This window comes from Culex pipiens, chromosome 3 (assembly GCF_016801865.2).
Source record: "Culex pipiens pallens isolate TS chromosome 3, TS_CPP_V2, whole genome shotgun sequence".
NCBI classification, from domain to species: domain Eukaryota; kingdom Metazoa; phylum Arthropoda; class Insecta; order Diptera; family Culicidae; genus Culex; species Culex pipiens.
In genome coordinates, this window is record NC_068939.1 from 179,639,342 (window position 1) to 179,659,965 (window position 20,624).

Consider the following 20,624-nt stretch of genomic DNA (forward strand, 5'->3'; position numbering starts at 1 on the left):
CAGTTCGCTCCATAAGAAATACATTGTAGAAAAAAGCAAAAACTGCTCGAATGGAAATGCTCCATTGGAGGTCCCTTATTTGTAAAATCCCAGAAATTGCAAGACAATCTGCAAAATCTGATTATTATGATTTTTGAAAAATTTCGAAGATTTACAGAACTCATCATCCTGAAGGGTTAACGTTGTTTATACAGCAATTCCCACAGAAAACAGCATGAAAAAAAGTTCTCCGATCGGGCTCAAATTTTTTCTGGAGATTCCTTGACCGAAATAGGCTCATTTTTTTCGTTTGGCCATTAGGTTGACCTACGCCATGTTAGGGTGGTCCAAAAAATTACCATTTTCGTTGATTTTCGCAAAAACCACATTAAAAAAAAAATTATAACTCCGCGCCATTTCAGCCGATTTAAGCAGTCTTGAACACAAATGAAAGGTCATTAGATAGGCTATTAAGGAAAAATAGTTTAATAGTAGTTTTCAAAGTATTTGAAAATTCATAAAAACATTTTATAATTTTGCGCAGTGGTTCTCAATCCTTTTCAACCCATTCCATTCTTTAATTAACAACATATTGGTATCAATGCATAAATATAAATGTCATAATTTTGACAACAATGTTTGTAGAAAGATTCAATTTATCACATTTTTTTAGGCTCGCAAAAATTTACAAAAAAAATTGCATTTGCTAATTTTTAAGAGAATAAGCCATTTTAATTTGACTAAAATTGGGTCGCAGAATTCAAATTTCATGTCGAAAGAAAGAAATAAATAAATATACGAAAAAAATTATGTTTTTTTTATGATTCGGCTAATTAAAACTTCAGATAATTGAGGCTTCGGATAATCAAGTCTGGACTGTATAAATGGAATGCGAAACCTCACGTAATATATTTATTTGTTAAATAATCTTTTTCTAGCATTCCTGTATTTAAATACCCTCATTTTTCATCAGTCACAGGCAGCAATTTTGACTACCGTCACCTGGAGCGAATCGGGACTACAGTCTGAATAGGGACAGCATGTTTTAGAACACTTAAAAGCATCAAATTTGGAAATGAATGAACACATTTTGTTGCTCTGAATCTGGTCTAACCGGAACCACTTCAAAAAAGCAAAATATTAGACTGCAACGTTGCTTAAACTGCTGTCCCAATTCGCCCCATGTGTCCCAATTCGCCACAGATGACGGTACTATTTTCTTTAAAAAAAAGGTTATTGTGTCAAATAACTTGCTCAGGTTTAAAAGAATGCAAATTCTATACGAATTTTAAAGAATAGATTAACTGCCGCTCTAATCTAGTCCGTCCCATATGTAAAAACAGCAAGCCGAGAAAAACGCAAAACAAATTTGTCCCACCCATAAGGCTACGTGTTAGGATTTTGCGAATAAATGAAAATTTCTACTGTTTTCTGGAATAAACTACTATATTTTATTAGTTTTTTCTGAAAGTTCACATGATTTTGAACCCAAACTGCATCATTAACTCAAAATTGATTAAATTAAATATGGGACGGACTTGAGGTAAACAATTAAAAACACTAAATTTCAAAATTCAAGCTTGAACCTCTTGAAGCTTGAAAATGCATAAATCAGCCTCATACCTCGCATCATAAAGTGTATTCTGAATACAGTCCAAAATAGATTATCCAAAGCCTCGATTATCCGAAGTTTCGATTATCCGAGATTCGATTATCCGAAGGTTTTTATTGGACTTCAGATGATCGAATCACGATAAACAAAATTGTTTTTTTTATTTTGGATTTAAAAATTCTAAATAATTTAAGAGTAGCTTATATGAGTCAAACTTAAGCTCAACCATAAAAAAAGACAACAAAAAAAATATTTTTTTGCCCCCCTGATTTTTTAATTGATAGGGATCAGAAATTGATAAAAAATAAAACTGAAAAACTGCAAATTGAAAATCATCCAAAAAAAGAACGGCGCATGATTGAAACAAACCCAAAACTCTTGGAAAAACTCCCATTTTTTATTATTTTTATAAATGTAGAAACTCTCAAAAAATTTATAAAACTATTTTTTTAAAAGACTGGTAATGTTTAAGGAAATAAAAAAAAAAACTAGGAAAAAATTTAAAAAAACATAACACTTTTTTGTTTTTAAGTACCTATGTTTGGATTCATGTTCGACGAAATCAGTCCTTCGATAAACATTTCTATGTTTTTAGTTTATGTCATCTTTATTTCCAAGGCTGTTCGGCTTAGCACCTTAGACACCTTCAAAGATGTGAAGTGAAGTCAAATTGCTGGACGAAATAAAATTAGGACTAGTTTCAGTAAGCAAGGAAACTGGACAAGAAAAATTGTTTGTTTTAGTTTTATACTTTTTGAGACATTTTAATTTGAAATAACAAAACCAAGAAAAAAAAAATATAAAAACCCACTGGTTCTATAACGTGGGCGTTAAAGAGTTAAATGGGAAGTACATTTTTTCTATATTGCTTGTCCCTTACTTTTTTTAATTTAAAAAAATCTTTAATTATAATCACAATAATTCATTAAAGTTGATAAAAATCATGCGTCTCCATATTCTCTTTACAATCACCCTGTGCTTCACCATCCGAAAGCTCATTCAAGTTTTCCACTGTCAAAGTATTGGTACAATCATGTCATCTCACCACCATCACCAACACACACAAAAAACCATCCACCCACCCACAACACACAGCACGGCGTGAGTGTGACACGATTTTCTCCCCCACTCACAACGACCAACTTGAGAGCTTTTCCACTCTTTTATCCTCTCTCACCTGATGCTTTCACGCTTTTGCTTGGTTGGTTGGTGGAAATTCGTCGAAAGGACGACTTTTCATTCCATCGGAGGATTCGTCCGCGGGTGGACGTGCGTCGAGTTTGTTGGCCGCGAGTTTGTTCAGTTCAAAGAGAAATAAGAGAGAGTTTTGTAAAGGACCTTTGAGGTGAGCATCCTCGAAGTTTTTGGAAAAGGGGGTGAGTTGGTGGTTTGGGTGGATGGTTTTTGGGTGGTAGTGATTCTTAGAACCACACCATTCACAAAATTTTCTCCTTCTTCAGGGCAGTCTGGTGAGGAAAATGGCGCCGTTCGTTGGGTTCTGAGCAAGTGCTGCTGAAAAGAGTGTGTGTTTTTTCGCGGTGGAGGAAATGCGCTTCGAAGTTCAACAGATTATTGGAAATCTTCCAACGGGTTGGTGGTGAAGCTGGTGATTGTTGAATGTTGGTTGATGGGTGCAGTGCAAATAGTTTAAAAGAAGAAATCTTGCACAGTGGAAACCTTTTTGGGGTTGGTCTGTTGATTCAACGCACATACAAGTTACACAAAGGTTTTTGGGAGTGAAAAATTTCCGATGGTTATCTGTGCTGAAGGGGGAAGTCGTTTCACGTGACCTAGAGTGGATGTTGGATCAAAGGTTGAAAAGGCAAAAGGTTTTCCAAGCCGTAATAAGTGAATTGAAGAAAGAAAAAAAAGCTGAAACTTGAGAAGTTTTTCCATCAAAATTGTCACCTCGTGTGTGGTTCAGGTGTTGAACGTGTGAGCTTTGCCGTGAGCACCGTTTGGTGAGAGGAACTTGCACCACACTCGGAAGGGATATCCGTAACACCAACACCACCAGCGAGATCATCGAGCGCAACAGCAACAGTCTAGACCAAAAAGTAATGTCCTAGCTCTAATATTCTTTTGAATGTACACATTAATGTGGTATCATTATTGTTTAAGTTCAAAGAAGGGAGTAATTTCATCCACGTTAATACACTAATCATTGACTAAGCTTTTATTGACGCCCTTGGGGGAAAGTTAAAATAAACAAAAAGCTTTCGAGCTTCCACAAAAAAAAAAAAAGAAAATTGGTCAGAAGATAAAAAGTGGATGGAAAATTCGAGTTTTCGTCACACCACCGCCAACGCCACAACTTCCCGTAACCTTGATTACGTCATCGTTGCTAATCGTGCAGTCTCTGCCGCCAGCATGTTGCTGGTTGTGCGTGGGTGGCACCACGTACTGGCATTAAAAGAGGCACTATTGCCGAACAAGTGTGGTCCTTCGCCAGGGTGGACACTTGAGTCCCATTTTGAAGGTGCTGGAACCACGGATTCATGAAATTGCAAAAAACTGTTTAAGCAGAAATAAAATTTCAAGAAAAAAAAATTCGAAAATTGAAGCTTAAGGAAAATATTTCAGTAAAAAGTTTTATTAAATAATGAAAAAAAAAGAAACGATTTTGATATCAATAATTGTTTTATCGAATAATATGTTTTTGCATAAAAAAAGCTTTTATTTTTAACTGTAAAAAAAATCTTGTTAACGAAAACCTTATCCCGGCAAAAATACGAAATACGCTAATTTTATTGACGTTTATCGACGAAAACTTCAGCCTCCTAAAAAAAATTTTTTGAAACATAGTAATTTTAATATTATCTCTGCTTAAAATTTTACAAAATATATTTTTTTTAATTTCAATTTAGAATATGGGTATCAAATGACGCACAATTCTTTATGGATTTTATCTTTAATAAAAAAAAAACTACACGTCATGATTTTTTACTTTAAAAGTACAAATAAGGCTGGCACAAATTTTATTTAAAGTTTTTGTCTCCCCTTCTCTTCTATGTTGGCCCGAAAAATAAGGGGACAAAATTTTTTTTTTTAAAAACTTCAAAATTTTAATGGAAATTTAAGTGCAATCAGCTGAAATCATTTTAAAATGCATTCTCCTGCGTTTTTAATAATGTTTAGCATGTTTGGGTTGATTTAAACATCTTTGGAATTTTCAAAAATTGTCGATGTTTATTATCGCAAAAAGTTTTTTTTTTTTGCTAAAATTTTTGTTTTCGTCAAATCTTACATTTTTTTAAAACTAATGATTGCAAAACAACTGTACTAGTGTAAAATGCATTTTAAAACACTTTTGCCATGCAAATGTTGAAACAATGGCTTGTTATATCAATATTTATATTTTTGTTATTCAGAGTATGTTTTAAATGCGTACGGAATAGTATGGAATCATACTGACCTTGGAAGAGAAGTGTTCAAAGAACTTCAAGAAGAAGTTTTCATAAAATTTTAAAAATTCAACAGGTTAGTTAACTAGAATTAAGAAAATCTTGATAAATAGCATTATTTTAATATTCTCAAGGTGTCATGATTTTCTCAATGGAGATGAGTTCGAATCGGGAATCATTTTCGGGTTTTTTGGACAATTTTCCACTAGGATACCATTAGTTTGTAAATAATAAATTGTATGTGTTTTTGAAACACAATTAAAAAAAAACTCAAAATTTATAGGCATTTTCAGTAGAACAAATTTCATATAACATGAGAAAACTTTGATTTTTGCTTCAAATTTAATTTGAAATGCAATATAAATCAATAATTTTGTAAACAAAACTAAGTTTCAACAATTTTAGACGAAATGCCGACTTTTTAAAAAATTAACTTAAAATTAATATGATTTTTGTTAAAGAAGTACATATATAAACTTAGTTAACTAAATAAAAACATTAATTTTGTTCTTAAAAACACTAGCAGCAACCTGAGTGATGGAACATTAGACGTAAAAATAAAATTTGACCACTTTTAATCTGATTTTAGCAAGAAAAACGGTGACTATCACAGTCACCTCGGAATTCAAAATAAGAATTTTCAAAGCATCTGTTTTTTTAAAACACTATTGAAAAAACTTTTTAACAAAAAATAGTGCAGGGACCTTGTGTGCCAAGTATCCCAGTATATGTTTTAAAAGTAATAATCTTTAGAAAAACTGTAAAATATTCCAAAAATAAATTTAAATTCTATCAATGTCACCCCGGTTTACGATACTCAACAGTCGTAAAATTCACAATTTCCAATGCAAATTCACCGTTTCTCAAATAAAAAGTGGAAATCCGCTAACAGCCAAGAAATTCCCACCAATGAAAGCTTAGCCAAACGGTACGCCCTAAACTATTTATCCATTTCCCATGGCATTAGACAAACCTTAACTAAAGATGAGTAAAAATTACAAGAAAATTATGCGCTCATTCTCATTTAGCAATTTTTAACAATAATTGTAACAATTTGTAAACTATTTGGGTTTATTTTATGTTTATTTTATGTTAATTTTTTTTTGATTTTTTGCATTGAATTGAAATTAGTTAAATTTAGGGTTTTTTTTTTTTTTTCAAAATCGATGCCCCCTTTCTCTTAATACTAGTAAAAATTGGGGGATATCGTTTTTTTTTTTAATTTTGATAAATTTTCTGTTGTAAAAAAAATCGAATTGATAAAAACCCACCATTTTTATATTTTTATCGGATTCATTAGTTTAACGACAATAATGTTTTATTTTTTAATCACACCAATTTTTCAAATATTTTTTTTGATGGTTTACATTTATGCAAGGATTCTGAATGCTCCAAAAAGACTCATACATTCGCGAGCACAAATTGAACGCGACGCAAAACTGCTCTGATGTATTCCTACAGTTTGTCACTTCCACACCAATCGCTACTCTCTCTTTTGCTCCCCCTCTCACTCCAATCGGGTATATAGCTCAGCAAATGGCTCAAGGAGACCGATTGCGTTATGTTGCTCAAAGCTGACTGAAATTGTTCACGATCGGCTTTGTTTTCATAATTTATTAAACTGCTTAAAATCAATGTTATCAAAAATATTTTGAATTTTGTGAATAACACAACATTGTCATTGAGTTATTGTAGAAATTTTAAAAAGCTCCCACCGACTTTTCGAAAAAATCGCAATTTGACGACTTTTTTCTAATTTTTCAACTCAAGTGGCCACCCTGCGCTGCGGTGCCATAATTTGGTTATGTTTCCCTCCCCCGTATTAGTGTTGTGGGTGGTGGATTGGGTTGCTGCATTTTTAATTCCACCCAATTCCCGTGATTTGTGGACGACCGTGTGTGTCTGACGCAATTTAGCCGAGTGTGAAAGTATTTTTAGTTAATTGATGTTATAGTTGGAACTGAACGAATTAAAAATGCAGCGGTTTAGGGAGGGGAGAAAATAGAGTTTTAAAACAATACTCCACAACTTTTTCAAGAAGCTTCACACTGAGGATGTCGATTCCCACTTAAACTCATCGGTATAATAAACCATACTCGAGAACCGTCAGAAAGCACGTTTTAGTTTCGCGTTAAAAATTTATGCCCCACATAAAATCGCTTCATTCAAGTGTGCAGTTGCACGATAAATACAGTACGATTCCATGGAATCACTTCGAGTGCCATTTGATGGTGCTTTTCCTTCGGGATATCAACTGAAGCTTTTTTTTCTTCTGTCTGATATAAAAATATCGCTAATGGACATCGTGGGTGCCGCGGTATCAAGCATCTGTTTTGACGAAACTATACTTTTGCTAAGTTATTCATTTTGTGTCTTTCATTTTGTGGAGCTACTTTTGTATGTGGACCTTTCGGAAACAATTGCTGTCGGAAGAGGAACGAATCTCTCTCGAGATTCCTTTTTCCCATTATATATCATTTTCCCATTCAGAAAAGTCCTTTATGTAGCAGCAGCACCACCACCAGCATATGTGGGGGCATTTTTCAAGAAAACTTTTCTTTGATATGTGCCAGAAGCAGACGTGCCATTTAGTAGAATTTTGTTAGGGTTCCTATACAACGGTGCATTTATGTTCTTTTTTTTTCGCAGAACATTGTTCCTGACGTTTGCCAAGGCATGTGGAATAATTTATTCCATTATGAGAGATCATTCTTTTTTTTTCATTTTACTTGCTTTTAGAATGTTGGAGGCTGTTTCGGATTTTTTCGCGTAATTAGTAGAAAATTTACTACTCAAAAAAAAAAAAAAAACTGAAATGCAAACAGGCATAACAATTTTAAAAATTAGATTTGAATATTTTTGCTGTAAATCTTACAGTGCCAGATGTAGAGCACAAACGATGCGTGAAACAAAGCATCGTTATTGTGCAGGACAATTAATTTTATTTATTTGAACGATGTAAAAAAATACGCCCAAACAGTGGCCTCGATTTGGGAGGCACGTAATGGTTCGTTGATTTTTATGTTATTTCGCTATGTGTAATAAAACACTGCAAATTCTAAATTGTTTGAATGTGTTTTGAGAGCTGTCCTCAATTTATGTTCTAAATTATATTATTTAAAATGTTTATTTTTTGCTAGCAGAGTTTTTGATTTAAATAGAAAAAAAAAAACAAACTAAACCCACCTACGTGGTTGGTGCCTTCCTCAAATTTTTTAATACGCATATTAACGTTGCACATCAACCAGAGCTTTTTGCACCAAGATTTCAAAAACAAAACTATGCAATTATTTGTCAATTTCATCAATTTTGTAAATTTTGTAAATTTTGTAAATTTTGTAAATTTTGTAAATTTTGTAAATTTTGTAAATTTTGTAAATTTTGTAAATTCTGTAAATTTTGTAAATTTTGTAAATTTTGTAAATTTTGTAAATTTTGTAAATTTTGTAAATTTTGTAAATTTTGTAAATTTTGTAAAATTTGTAAATTTTGTAAATTTTGTAAATTTTGTAAATTTTGTAAAGTTTGTAAATTTTGTAAATTTTGTAAATTTTGTAAATTTTGTAAATTTTGTAAATTTTGTAAATTTTGTAAATTTTGTAAATTTTGTAAATTTTGTAAATTTTGTAAATTTTGTAAATTTTGTAAATTTTGTAAATTTTGTAAATTTTGTAAATTTTGTAAATTTTGTAAATTTTGTAAATTTTGTAAATTTTGTAAATTTTGTAAATTTTGTAATTTTTGTAAATTTTGTAATTTTTGTAAATTTTGTAAATTTTGTAAATTTTGTAAATTTTGTAAATTTTGTAAATTTTGTAAATTTTGTAAATTTTGTAAATTTGTAAATTTTGTAAATTTTGTAAATTTTGTAAATTTTGTAAATTTTGTAAATTTTGTAAATTTTGTAAATTTTGTAAATTTTGTAAATTTTGTAAATTTTGTAAATTTTGTAAATTTTGTAAATTTTGTAAACTTTGTAAATTTTGTAAATTTTGTAAATTTTGTAAATTTTGTAAATTTTGTAAATTTTGTAAATTTTGTAAATTTTGTAAATTTTGTAAATTTTGTAAATTTTGTAAATTTTGTAAATTTTGTAAATTTTGTAAATTTTGTAAATTTTGTAAATTTTGTAAATTTTGTAAATTTTGTAAATTTTGAAAATTTTGTAAATTTTGTCAATTTTGTAAATTTTGTAAATTTTGTAAATTTTGTAAATTTTGTAAATTTTGTCAATTTTGTCATTTTTGACATTTTTGACAATTTTGACAATTTTGACAATTTTGACAATTTTGACAATTTTGTCAATTTTGACAATTTTGTGAATTTTGTCAATTTTGTCAATTTTGTCAATTTTGACAATTTTGACAATTTTGACAATTTTGACAATTTTGACATTTTTGACAATTTTGACAATTTTGACAATTTTGACAATTTTGACAATTTTGACAATTTTGACAATTTTGACAATTTTGACAATTTTGACAATTTTGACAATTTTGACAATTTTGACAATTTTGACAATTTTGACAATTTGGACAATTTTGACAATTTTGACAATTTTGACAATTTTGACAATTGTGACAATTTTGACAATTTTGACAATGTTGACAATTTTGACAATTGTGACAATTTGGACAATTTTGACAATTTTGACAATTTTGACAATTTTGGACAATTTTGACAATTTTGACAATTTTGACAATTTTGACAATTTTGACAATTTTGACAATTTTTACAATTTTTACGATTTTAACAATTTTGACAATTTTGACAATTGTGACAATTTTGAAAATTTTGACAATTTTGATAATTTTGACAATTTTGACAATTTTGACAATTTTGACAATTTTGACAATTTTGACAATTTTGACAATTTTGAAAATTTTGTCAATTTTGACAATTTTGACAATTTTGACAATTTTGACAATTCTGACAATTTTGACAATTTTGACAATTTTGACAATTTGGACAATTTGGACAATTTTGACAATTTTGACAATTTTGACAATTTTGACAATTTTGACAATTTTGACAATTTTGACAATTTTGACAATTTTGACAATTTTGACAATTTTGACAATTTTGACAATTTTGACAATTTTGACAATTTTGTAATTTTGTCAATTTTGACAATTTTGTAAATTTTGTAAATTTTGTAAATTTTGTAAATTTTTAAATTTTGTAAATTTTGTCAATTTTGTCAATTTTGTCAATTTTGTCAATTTTGTCAATTTTGTCAATTTTGTCAATTTTGTCAATTTTGTCAATTTTGTCAATTTTGTCAATTTGTCAATTTTGTCAATTTTGTCAATTTTGTCAATTTTGTCAATTTTGTCAATTTTGTCAATTTTGTCAATTTTGTCAATTTTGTCAATTTTGTCAATTTTGTCAATTTTGTCAATTTTGTCAATTTTGTCAATTTTGTCAATTTTGTCAATTTTGTCAATTTTGACAATTTTGACAATTTTGAAAATTTTGACAATTTTGACAATTTTGACAATTTTGACAATTTTGACAATTTTGATAATTTTGACAATTTTGACAATTTTGACAATTTTGACAATTTTGACAATTTTGACAATTTTGACAATTTTGACAATTTTGACAATTTTGACAATTTTGACAATTTTGACAATTTTTACAATTTTGACAATTTTAACAATTTTGACAATTTTGACAATTTTGACAATTTTGACAATTTTGACAATTTTGACAATTTTGACAATTTTGACAATTTTGACAATTTTGACAATTTTGACAATTTTGACAATTTTGACAATTTTGACAATTTTGACAATTTTGTCAATTTGGACAATTTTGTCAATTTTGACAATTTGGACAATTTTGACAATTTTGACAATTTTGACAATTTTGACAATTTTGACAATTTTGACAATTTTGACAATTTTGACAATTTTGACAATTTTGACAATTTTGACAATTTTGACAATTTTGACAATTTTGACAATTTTGACAATTTTGACAATTTAGACAATTTTGACAATTTTGACAATTTTGACAATTTTGACAATTTTGACAATTTTGACAATTTTGACAATTTTGACAATTTTGACAATTTTGACAATTTTGACAATTTTGTAAATTTTGTAAATTTTTAAATTTTGTAAATTTTGTAAATTTTGTCAATTTTGTCAATTTTGTCAATTTTGACAATTTTGACAATTTTGTCAATTTTGTCAATTTTGTCAATTTTGTCAATTTTGTCAATTTTGTCAATTTGTCAATTTTGTCAATTTTGTCAATTTTGTCAATTTTGTCAATTTTGTCAATTTTGTCAATTTTGTCAATTTTGTCAATTTTGTCAATTTTGTCAATTTTGTCAATTTTGTCAATTTTGTCAATTTTGTCAATTTTGTCAATTTTGTCAATTTTGTCAATTTTGTCAATTTTGTCAATTTTGTCAATTTTGACAATTTTGACCATTTTGAAAATTTTGACAATTTTGACAATTTTGACAATTTTGATAATTTTGACAATTTTGACAATTTTGACAATTTTGACAATTTTGACAATTTTGACAATTTTGACAATTTTGACAATTTTGACAATTTTGACAATTTTTACAATTTTGACAATTTTTACAATTTTGACAATTTTTACAATTTTGACAATTTTTACAATTTTGACAATTTTAACAATTTTGACAATTTTGACAATTTTGACAATTTTGACAATTTTGACAATTTTGACAATTTTGACAATTTTGACAATTTTGACAATTTTGACAATTTTGACAATTTTGTCAATTTTGACAATTTTGTCAATTTGGACAATTTTGACAATTTTGACAATTTTGACAATTTTGACAATTTTGACAATTTTGACAATTTTGACAATTTTGACAATTTTGACAATTTTGACAATTTTGACAATTTTGACAATTTTGACAATTTTGACAATTTTGACAATTTTGACAATTTTGACAATTTTGACAATTTTGACAATTTTGACAATTTTGACAATTTTGACAATTTTGACAATTTTGACAATTTTGACAATTTTGACAATTTTGACAATTTTGACAATTTTGACAATTTTGACAATTTTGACAATTTCGACAATTTTGACAATCTTGTCAGTTACGAGATGAGAATTACAAAATTTTCAAGACAGGATTTCGGTATTTGAAATTTTGAATTTTTTTAAAGGTATATGAAATTTTGAAAATTATTTGATACAGTTTTTTTAAGACAGTCACATTCTTTATATTTCATACCTGAGAACCATTCTTAAATCCAGTGGACACTTCTTTTTAATTTTTAAAATCCATTGTGAATAATTTTCGAAAATTTCTCATTGAAGTTAAAAGTACGAATCACATAACAATTCTCACAACATTAAACAAAAAGTGCTCAATCTTTCAGCGCGCTAAATCCCCGTACTTTGAACCGTGATAAACTGCCATCGACGTTCCACCTGTTTCCACTCGACAGAAATTAAGCCTCGGGTCGGGGGTCTGGCCAAGCGAGTTTCCGTCCACCAAACGAGATTTGATTCGGATTGGAAAGGATTGAATTACCATAAATGAAGAGAACGAGAGTTGGAAAAAAATACACCTAGATTGCATTTTCCGCCGTCAGTTCCATCCAGGGGTTTTCTCCGCTTGCAATTTCCATTTTCTGTTGAATATTTCAACTCAACCAAACCAACAACGACCGAAATAAAAAAAAAAGAGACAAAAACGGCTTGCCTGCCTGCCTGCGATGATGACCGGACTCTGGAGGTGGATTTGCATTTGCAGGGACCTGATGATGCAGATTGAACTTGCACACACCCACCAGGGTCGCACCTTATAAATAGATCCACTCCGTTTGGGTCACCTGCATATAGATGGCGCGCGCACAGACCTGCTGTCACTTGGCACATTCCGCGCGATGGTAATGAATGTTCATTGTTTGGCTGACTGGACATGATGGGAAGTGAACATTGTTGCACTGTTTGACATTGGGTTATTTGAATTCTGTGTTACAACAGGATCGAGCTGGAATGAATCCTGTCAAAAATGGTCATTTTGAATGTAGATAAGTTCGATTTATGTCCGCAGTAAACAGCGTGGCGCTGTTTTGACCTTACTCTTTTAACTTGTTCTAACGCTGGAGTTTGTTAACATTTATGATGGTTTGTGTTTGGTAAAATGCTCACCAGATTGCGCTAGTACTATCAACTATCATGGCCAGTATAGTCTGTTTGTCTTTGATCCACTACGAAACACTACGAAAATTCTTGATCAACGAGTGTCAACAAGTGTGATGAGAACGCATCCAACACGAATTAGCAACCATAACCCAGCGAATGCCTTCACTCCAAATGACGAAACGGCTTAAAGTACACAGACCAAAGTGGTCGCAATCGCTTTAATGCACCCACATCGCATTAGGGCGTAATCCTGAAACACTTTCCCGCGTGTAGCCCAACCGGAGTGGACCCATCGTGATATGGGTCGGTCCTGCAAGACCCAAAATTTATCGTCTCATAAAGTGAGTCGTTTTTATTATTCACCAAGCTGAGCTGAGAGGATGAAAGTATACGGGGAAAAGGGTAAAGGATAGACGACGACCTTTCTCGAAGCATTTTTTGGCACACATTGTTGGGATCATCTGGGAATTCTGGAATTCAAAACATTGTCAAAAGGTTTCGCTAAATTGAAACCAAATTTGAGTAAGTTTATTACACAAACAAAAATCTGAACCTCAGCAACGTAATTTGTGAACGAGCCCTCTACCACTTCCCTTTTAACTGCCATTATAGGTTGCGTAGAGTAGATAAAGCACTCGTCCATCTTATGGGAGGGCAACAAAAAAGTCGAGTCAGCAGAAAAACAAACAAATTTCATTTTGCCATGCAGGAAGCAGAACTAATTACCTGAACCATTTTTCATTCCAGAAATGGAAGGATGCGGGCAGGTAAACGATCCGTTGTTGCCAAGTCGGTATCGGTCGAAAGGCTAAATTTCGTGGAATAGTCAGCTTTTGATGTGATGGAAATGCTTCCGGTGAACTATGTAGAGAAGTGGGACAGCTTATGAAGGGAAAATTCGTCAAGAAGATTAAACTTCCGAATCGTTTCAGAATGGAAATTCTGAAAATTTTTGGTTTAGACTGACAGAAAAGACAGAAAAGACAGAAAAGACAAAAACGACAAAAACGACAAGACCGACAAAAACGACAAGAATGACAAAAATGACAAAAATGACAAAAATGACAAAAATGACAAAAATGACAAAAATGACAAAAATGACAAAAATGACAAAAATGACAAAAATGACAAAAATGACAAAAATGACAAAAATGACAAAAATGACAAAAATGACAAAATGACAAAAATGACAAAAATGACAAAAATGACAAAAATGACAAAAATGACAAAAATGACAAAAATGACAAAAATTACAAAAATTACAAAAATTACAAAAATTACAAAAATTACAAAAATTACAAAAATTACAAAAATTACAAAAATTACAAAAATTACAAAAATTACAAAAATTACAAAAATTACAAAAATTACAAAAATTACAAAAATTACAAAAATTACAAAAATTACAAAAATTACAAAAATTACAAAAATGACAAAAATGGCAGAAAAGACAAAAATGACAAAAATGACAAAAATGACAAAAATGTCAAAAATGACAAAAATTACAAAAAACGAAAAAAATTACAAAAAGTAAAAGAATAAAGCAATAAAATCATATATTCATAAAATCACACCCTTCTAGTTTAGCCACCAATCAACGAAGGAGGGGCTTTTAGAGCTTCCCGCAAAGTGCATAGTGTTCAAAAACAGTGCACTAATTTTCTCGTTGAGTTCCATTATTGGCACGAGACTGGGCGTAATAAGCTGAATTATTAATAATGGCAAACGCAGAGTGGGGTAAAACGCGGCCAAACGCCCTCGTAATGAGCTTTTGTTATATATCAATAAAGGGAATAAAATGACAAGGAAAAAAGTGGTTTTCGAAGAAAAGTTTTAAATCATTTTATTTATTTTTTAAATAGCTCCTGCATTGTAAGTTGTACGATTTTTTATGTGTAATATAACTTTATTAGAAATTGAGTTTTTTCTTTCCGTGCATAAGCTCTGACGTTGATTTAAATGCAGGGTATTGATTTTTCTAGTAATTATATTTGGTTTAATTGAAGTGGAAGCTAATTTGTGAAATTTAATAAAGCAGCTCAATTTTTTAATTGTCTTTAATAGCAAATAAAGCAAAGAAGAAGATTCAAATGGAATTCTTCTGTAGTTTCAGCTGAACGAATATATCAAGATAATTGCTTTATATGAATTTGACAACACTTCTTTTTTGCCATATTGAATTTTTTGGTACACCATAGATATAAATTAAACAAATAATATTCATTACACATCTTTGAAAATATTCATTAAAATAAATTAGGTCATATCTGTTTACACCAGCTTTCTTTTGAGAAAATACCTATATAAAAAAACACTTTTGAGTAAAATGTTTTTATTTACAATTTTTTGTCTGTGCTCCCACTCAACTGCTCTCCATTCTCCATCACTCACAAACAGGAAACCAGCAATCGAAGGCAAAAGTAAAAAAACGACTTCTCCGTTAAAGTACGACGATATTGAATCTTCACTTTTCCGCTTCGTTGGCATCTCGCAATACAAGAAAGCTTCCCTCCCTGGGCAGACGGTAATAACAAAATTCATGCCATTTCAATAACAAATATTGTTAAAATAGCAGAAAGTGTTATGGAATCTTCTTGAAAAATCCATTTTTGCATAAGGGTTTAATAACAGTTTATGTTATCATAGCAAAATTTGTTATTGGTCTGATATTGGTTGAAAGCCAACACAACTTTGGAATAACATTTTTTGTTATGGAAGAATACCTTCAACTGTTATTAGGATGATCGGAGTTGTTAAAATAACAAAAAATAGTAACAAAGATTTGTTAGAAGAATAACTAAAAATGTTAATAGTCTGTTATTACAATAACAATCCAATAACAAAAAATGCATAACGACGAATAACAAATCTTGTTATAAATAACATAAAATGTTATTGGCTCAGTATTTTCAAATATCAACAAATGTTATTCCCAAGTTATTTCCGTCTGCTCGGGTCAGCATTTCATAAGGAAGGCGCCAGTTATTGACATCGAGGAGTTTCATCATAGCAGCGATATAGAATGAACCCCAATGAATGTTGAACTCGGTCGAACTGGTGGTGGGGTTTGTCTTCCCTTTTAAGATCCAATTTTCCTCAAGTGGCCCTCGTTCGATCCATTAGGCAGAGGGACATTGCAAGTGATCGGCGGTGATGGAAATGGTTTTGGTTGTGGGTGTTGGAGTGTTTTGGATGAAGTTTAGAAGACAATAAAAAGTTCGGAAAGGTGAATAACTTGATCTACAAAATTAAAGTCTATTTCGAGAACTGAGAAGGGGGAGAAGAAAAAAGTGGGATGATTGAAGGCAATTTTAAGATCTGATGAAGTGTCAAAGATAAGCCTGAGCTGTTTCTATCTTTATATCCGTGAGCTAGAAATTCCCACATCCATTAGTGGCATTTCTCACTCGGAACAAGTTTGTCCACTTACCGGCGTAACATTCCACTTTACGGATATCCTACCCGGCGTGGCCCACAGACGGATCAAAAATAAACCCAGGCTAGAATTTATCATTTCCCATAAATCAGAACTCCGAACCGCATCGCATAAGTAAGAGTCCTATCGCCCAAAGCGAGGGGTTTTCTTTCCCCTGAACCCAATCCCAATCCTCGTCGGTTACGTTCGCCTTCCTCAGACGTCCATTCAGCTGGAAATAAACGCGGTTGCTCAACTCTTTTTTCTTTCCTACTACACCGCCGCAGTGACTACTAAAATTTATGTAGATTTCATGTCATTTGTGTTGGAGAAGGACTCGCTTGTCCCAGGGTCGTCGTCGTGTCGGTTCTGTCCGAACTCGTACCAATTATACCGTCTGGTCCCGGTTGTTTGGGGAAGTTTTATTTGCTTTGAATCCTTTTTTTTCTCTCTCTGCAGCATCGTCCCACGTGGAAAAAAGGCGGCTCCTTCCCTCCAACAAAGCAATGGAACGAAAAAGTTCTCACAAAGTCAACAGGCAGGCACGGAGTGGTGTCCAGAGAAGAAAAACATCGGAATCTTGATGGGGGGCTATACAGAACATGTTTGCGTTCCGTGGGTGTGGGGTGATTAAAAAAGATGACCAGCATTTTAATTTCAAATCATAGGTCAAACTAAGGTTTGCACCGTCCTTAGTTAACCCTCTAAGAATCCACCCCGCCCATATGTTGCAAATCTTATAACATTCTTCAAAGATGACAAACGACTTTGATGTCTTCGGCAAAGTTGCTCATAGAGAAGAAAATTGACGAGTAGAAATGAACCAACTTAAACTTCATTTTGTGAGTGACTTTGGGTAATTCTCTACATACTCACACGAAATTGGAAAAAGTTGCCTTCTTTGATTTTCGTGAAACGTTGTCTTAAGGGGCAACTTTTGTCCCTTGATCACGAATCCGAGTCCCGGGCAGACGGTAATAACAAAATTCATGCCATTTCAATAACAAATACTGTTAAAATAACAGAAAGTGTTATGGAATCTTCTTGAAAAATCCATTTTTTCGTAAGGGTTTAATAACAGTTTTTGTTATCATAACAAAATTTGTTATTGGTTTGGTATTGGTTGAATGCCAAAAAAACTTTGGAATAACATTTTTTGTTATTGAAGAATTCCTCAAACTGTTATTGGGATGATCGGATTAGTTGTTAAAATAACAAAAAATAATAACTAAGATTTGTTCGAAGAATAACTAAAAATGTTATTAGTCTGTTATTACAATAACAATACAATTACAAAAAATTCATAACGACGAATAACAAATCTTGTTATAAATAACATAAAATGTTATTGTCCAAGTATTTTCAAATATCAAGAAATGTTATTCCCAAGTTATTTCTGTCTGCTCGGGGATCCATTTTTCGATATCTCGTGACTGAGGGGCGAAACGACCCCTTTCATTTTTGAACATGCGAAAAAAGAAAAAGTTTTGAAAATTCTGCCGTTTTTTTGTTACTTAACTTTGATAATTTTTTGGAATATGTCATTCTACAGGAAATTTTTATGTGTAACCCAGAAGGGTCATTTTTCGTTTAGACCAAAAATTTTCATTTCAAAGGAGAATGGGCGGATGTGGTCCAAGGATGTACACGAACCGGACCAACTTTTTTCGAAAGATCTCGCCGAGACTTGAAAAAAAAGTCTTCTGGAGGTTCAAAAGTTACAAGCTGTTGAAGTTTGAGCTTTCTGGGTAAAAATGTACAAAAAATCGTATTTTTGCTATTTCTAAAATCATTCATAAAATCTCTATTTTATTATGGATTTCGATCATCTTGACTTCATCCGACGCGTATCAGCAAAAACTATGAGTTCTGATATGTCTAAGCATGATTGGAGCATGACTTCTCTTGTTTTTATCCGTTTGAACCGTTTGTGCAAGAGGCTTACCATAGAAACAAGTCGAGACTTCATGATTTTGAAAACGAAAAAAGTTGGTCCGGTTCGTGTACATCCTTGGACCAGCTCCTATACAAATTTGCCCATTCTCCTTTCGTGTTATTTGTAACTTTGCAAAATATTTGTTTAAAGTGTAACAATGTTCTACAACGTTGCAGAACAGACAATTACAAAGAAATGATGTATAAACTTAAGGTTGAAAAGTTTCTTTTTTTGTTTCTCTTTGTTTCGTCGTTCGTGCCTGTCGCGGGTGACTTGAACGGCGATGATCAACGACGACCAACTTCTTCAAAACAGTTTTTGCCTTGCGTTTTTCTAAGTTTACTGTTGTTGCATATGGGACATTTATGCGAACATGGGCAGTATACTCCATACTATTTTTCCGTAGAAACCAAATAAATCACCTTTCATTTGCGTCCAAACATTTAAAATCAGTTAAAATGGCTCAAATTAGTGTTTTTTTAATGTGTTATTTTTTTTGCAAAAAAAATACGAAGAACAGTTTTTGGATCACCCTAAATGCCAAATAAAAAAAAGAGCCAAACCAAAAAAAAAAATATTTATATTTTTGGTTTAGTTTTCATTATGGTTTGAACCACTCTAGTTTTCAATAGTTTACAGTTTCTGTTACAAAGTAAAGAAAGTTTTAAAAATGCAAATCCTCACGATCCGAAAACAGTTCTCCCCGTTTGGGTTCCCTGGTTCAGTTCCCAGTTAGAAATACCTAGCAGTTCCCTGGTAGAAATACCTAATTAGATATTTTTTGCCATTTGGGTTATTCTAGCCGTGTTAGGGCGGTCCAAAAATGCATATTTGTAATTTTTCGCAAAAATAACTACAGTCCAGACTCGATAATTCGATGTTTCGATTATCCGAAGGTTTGTATGGGACTTCAGATAATCGAATCATAAACAAAAAAACATTAGTTTTTTTTAAATTTTTCTTTCTTCTAACATGAAGTACGAGTTCTGTGACCCAATTTAGTAAAATTGCTTCAAAATTTTATCGTCGCCATTTTAGCCGCCATCTTGTATTTGAACGTTCTAAATCCCTTTAGCGAAGTTTAGGAACACGACAATAAAAAAAGCGAAAAAAAAAATGTTTTGTGAATCGATTATCCGAAGTGATTTTATTTTCCAAGACCTTCAGATAATCGAGTCTGAACTATATTTTTAAGAAATTTTATATCTCCGCACTCCGTTTCAAAAGGTCACACACATTAAGTTACGTCAAACCCGCTTCTGTTTTGATGAAATGCTCGCTCCTTGGCCAAGAAGTGTGTGTGTGTCCTTAAAGGATTTTTTGATGAACTCTCGCAACGACTGCGACGTCGAGGAAGGACACGTCCTGGTTCTTGGGACCGCGCGCGTTGGCGTTGTCCTCGTCGGCGGCGGACGTGACATGCTCCGAGAAGTAGTGTATAGAACGGGGACACACACATACACGAGGCGGACTATTTTAAAAACTTGTCCGTATAGTTCACACAGCCACTGAAACTTGGGGGTCTTGCCAACGTGCGTTGGATGATGGCGCCAATGCGGATTTTGGACCGACGTTGGACGTGACACATTGTGTGGCTATGGATAGCATTTGGGACACTCTAGCAGCAGTGGGCTGCTAAAATAAAACATTCTTTTTCGTTTTATATTCGTTCTAAGCCGGTTAAGGACGCCATTAGGTCCTTCGCGTTATTGCGTGTGGTTTTTCAATTGGAGGACTGTTAGCTGTTGGATTTTGTGACGTTTTTGGTGATATTTTTGAAGCAACAGTTGTTTGTAGCCATTTTTTGTCATACAACGAAATGTTTTCATTTTTCAAAAAAGGAGCAATAAAACAAGAATAAATGGTCGTACCATATTGCACGTTTCGCAAATATGAGCAAACGTGAAAACACGTGTTTCCATGTATCAGAGATGAAAGAGGCAACATAGTGTGCTCTGAGCGAGGGAGAACATCACCTTCAAGACATCGCTCATTGTGAATGGTGGTGGTGGTTGTTGGTGTCAGTTATTCTTTCGTGCCCGACATTTGCCACTGGCAGGGATTTTGTATTCTTTTCGGGACGATTTCATATCTTGGTATTTATGTTGCTCTGGTGTTGGT

At 32.0% G+C, this 20,624-nt stretch overlaps 1 protein-coding gene across 5 annotated transcripts in view; it reads left to right on the forward strand.

Moving 5' to 3' along the window:
* Positions 1-2,828: 2,828 nt before the first annotated feature.
* The window catches only part of LOC120427999 (cationic amino acid transporter 2), a 55,289-nt gene continuing 37,493 nt past the window's right edge, over positions 2,829-20,624 (forward strand). For 2 of the 5 annotated variants that reach the window (XM_039592964.2, XM_039592968.2), the window contains exons 1-2: positions 2,838-2,936; positions 3,052-3,648. The gene's annotated coding sequence lies outside the window, so the exon portion shown is untranslated. Of the gene's footprint in view, positions 2,968-3,051; positions 3,649-20,624 lie in introns of all 5 variants that reach the window. The other 3 variants (XM_039592966.2, XM_039592965.2, XM_039592967.2) reach the window with 3 other exon arrangements.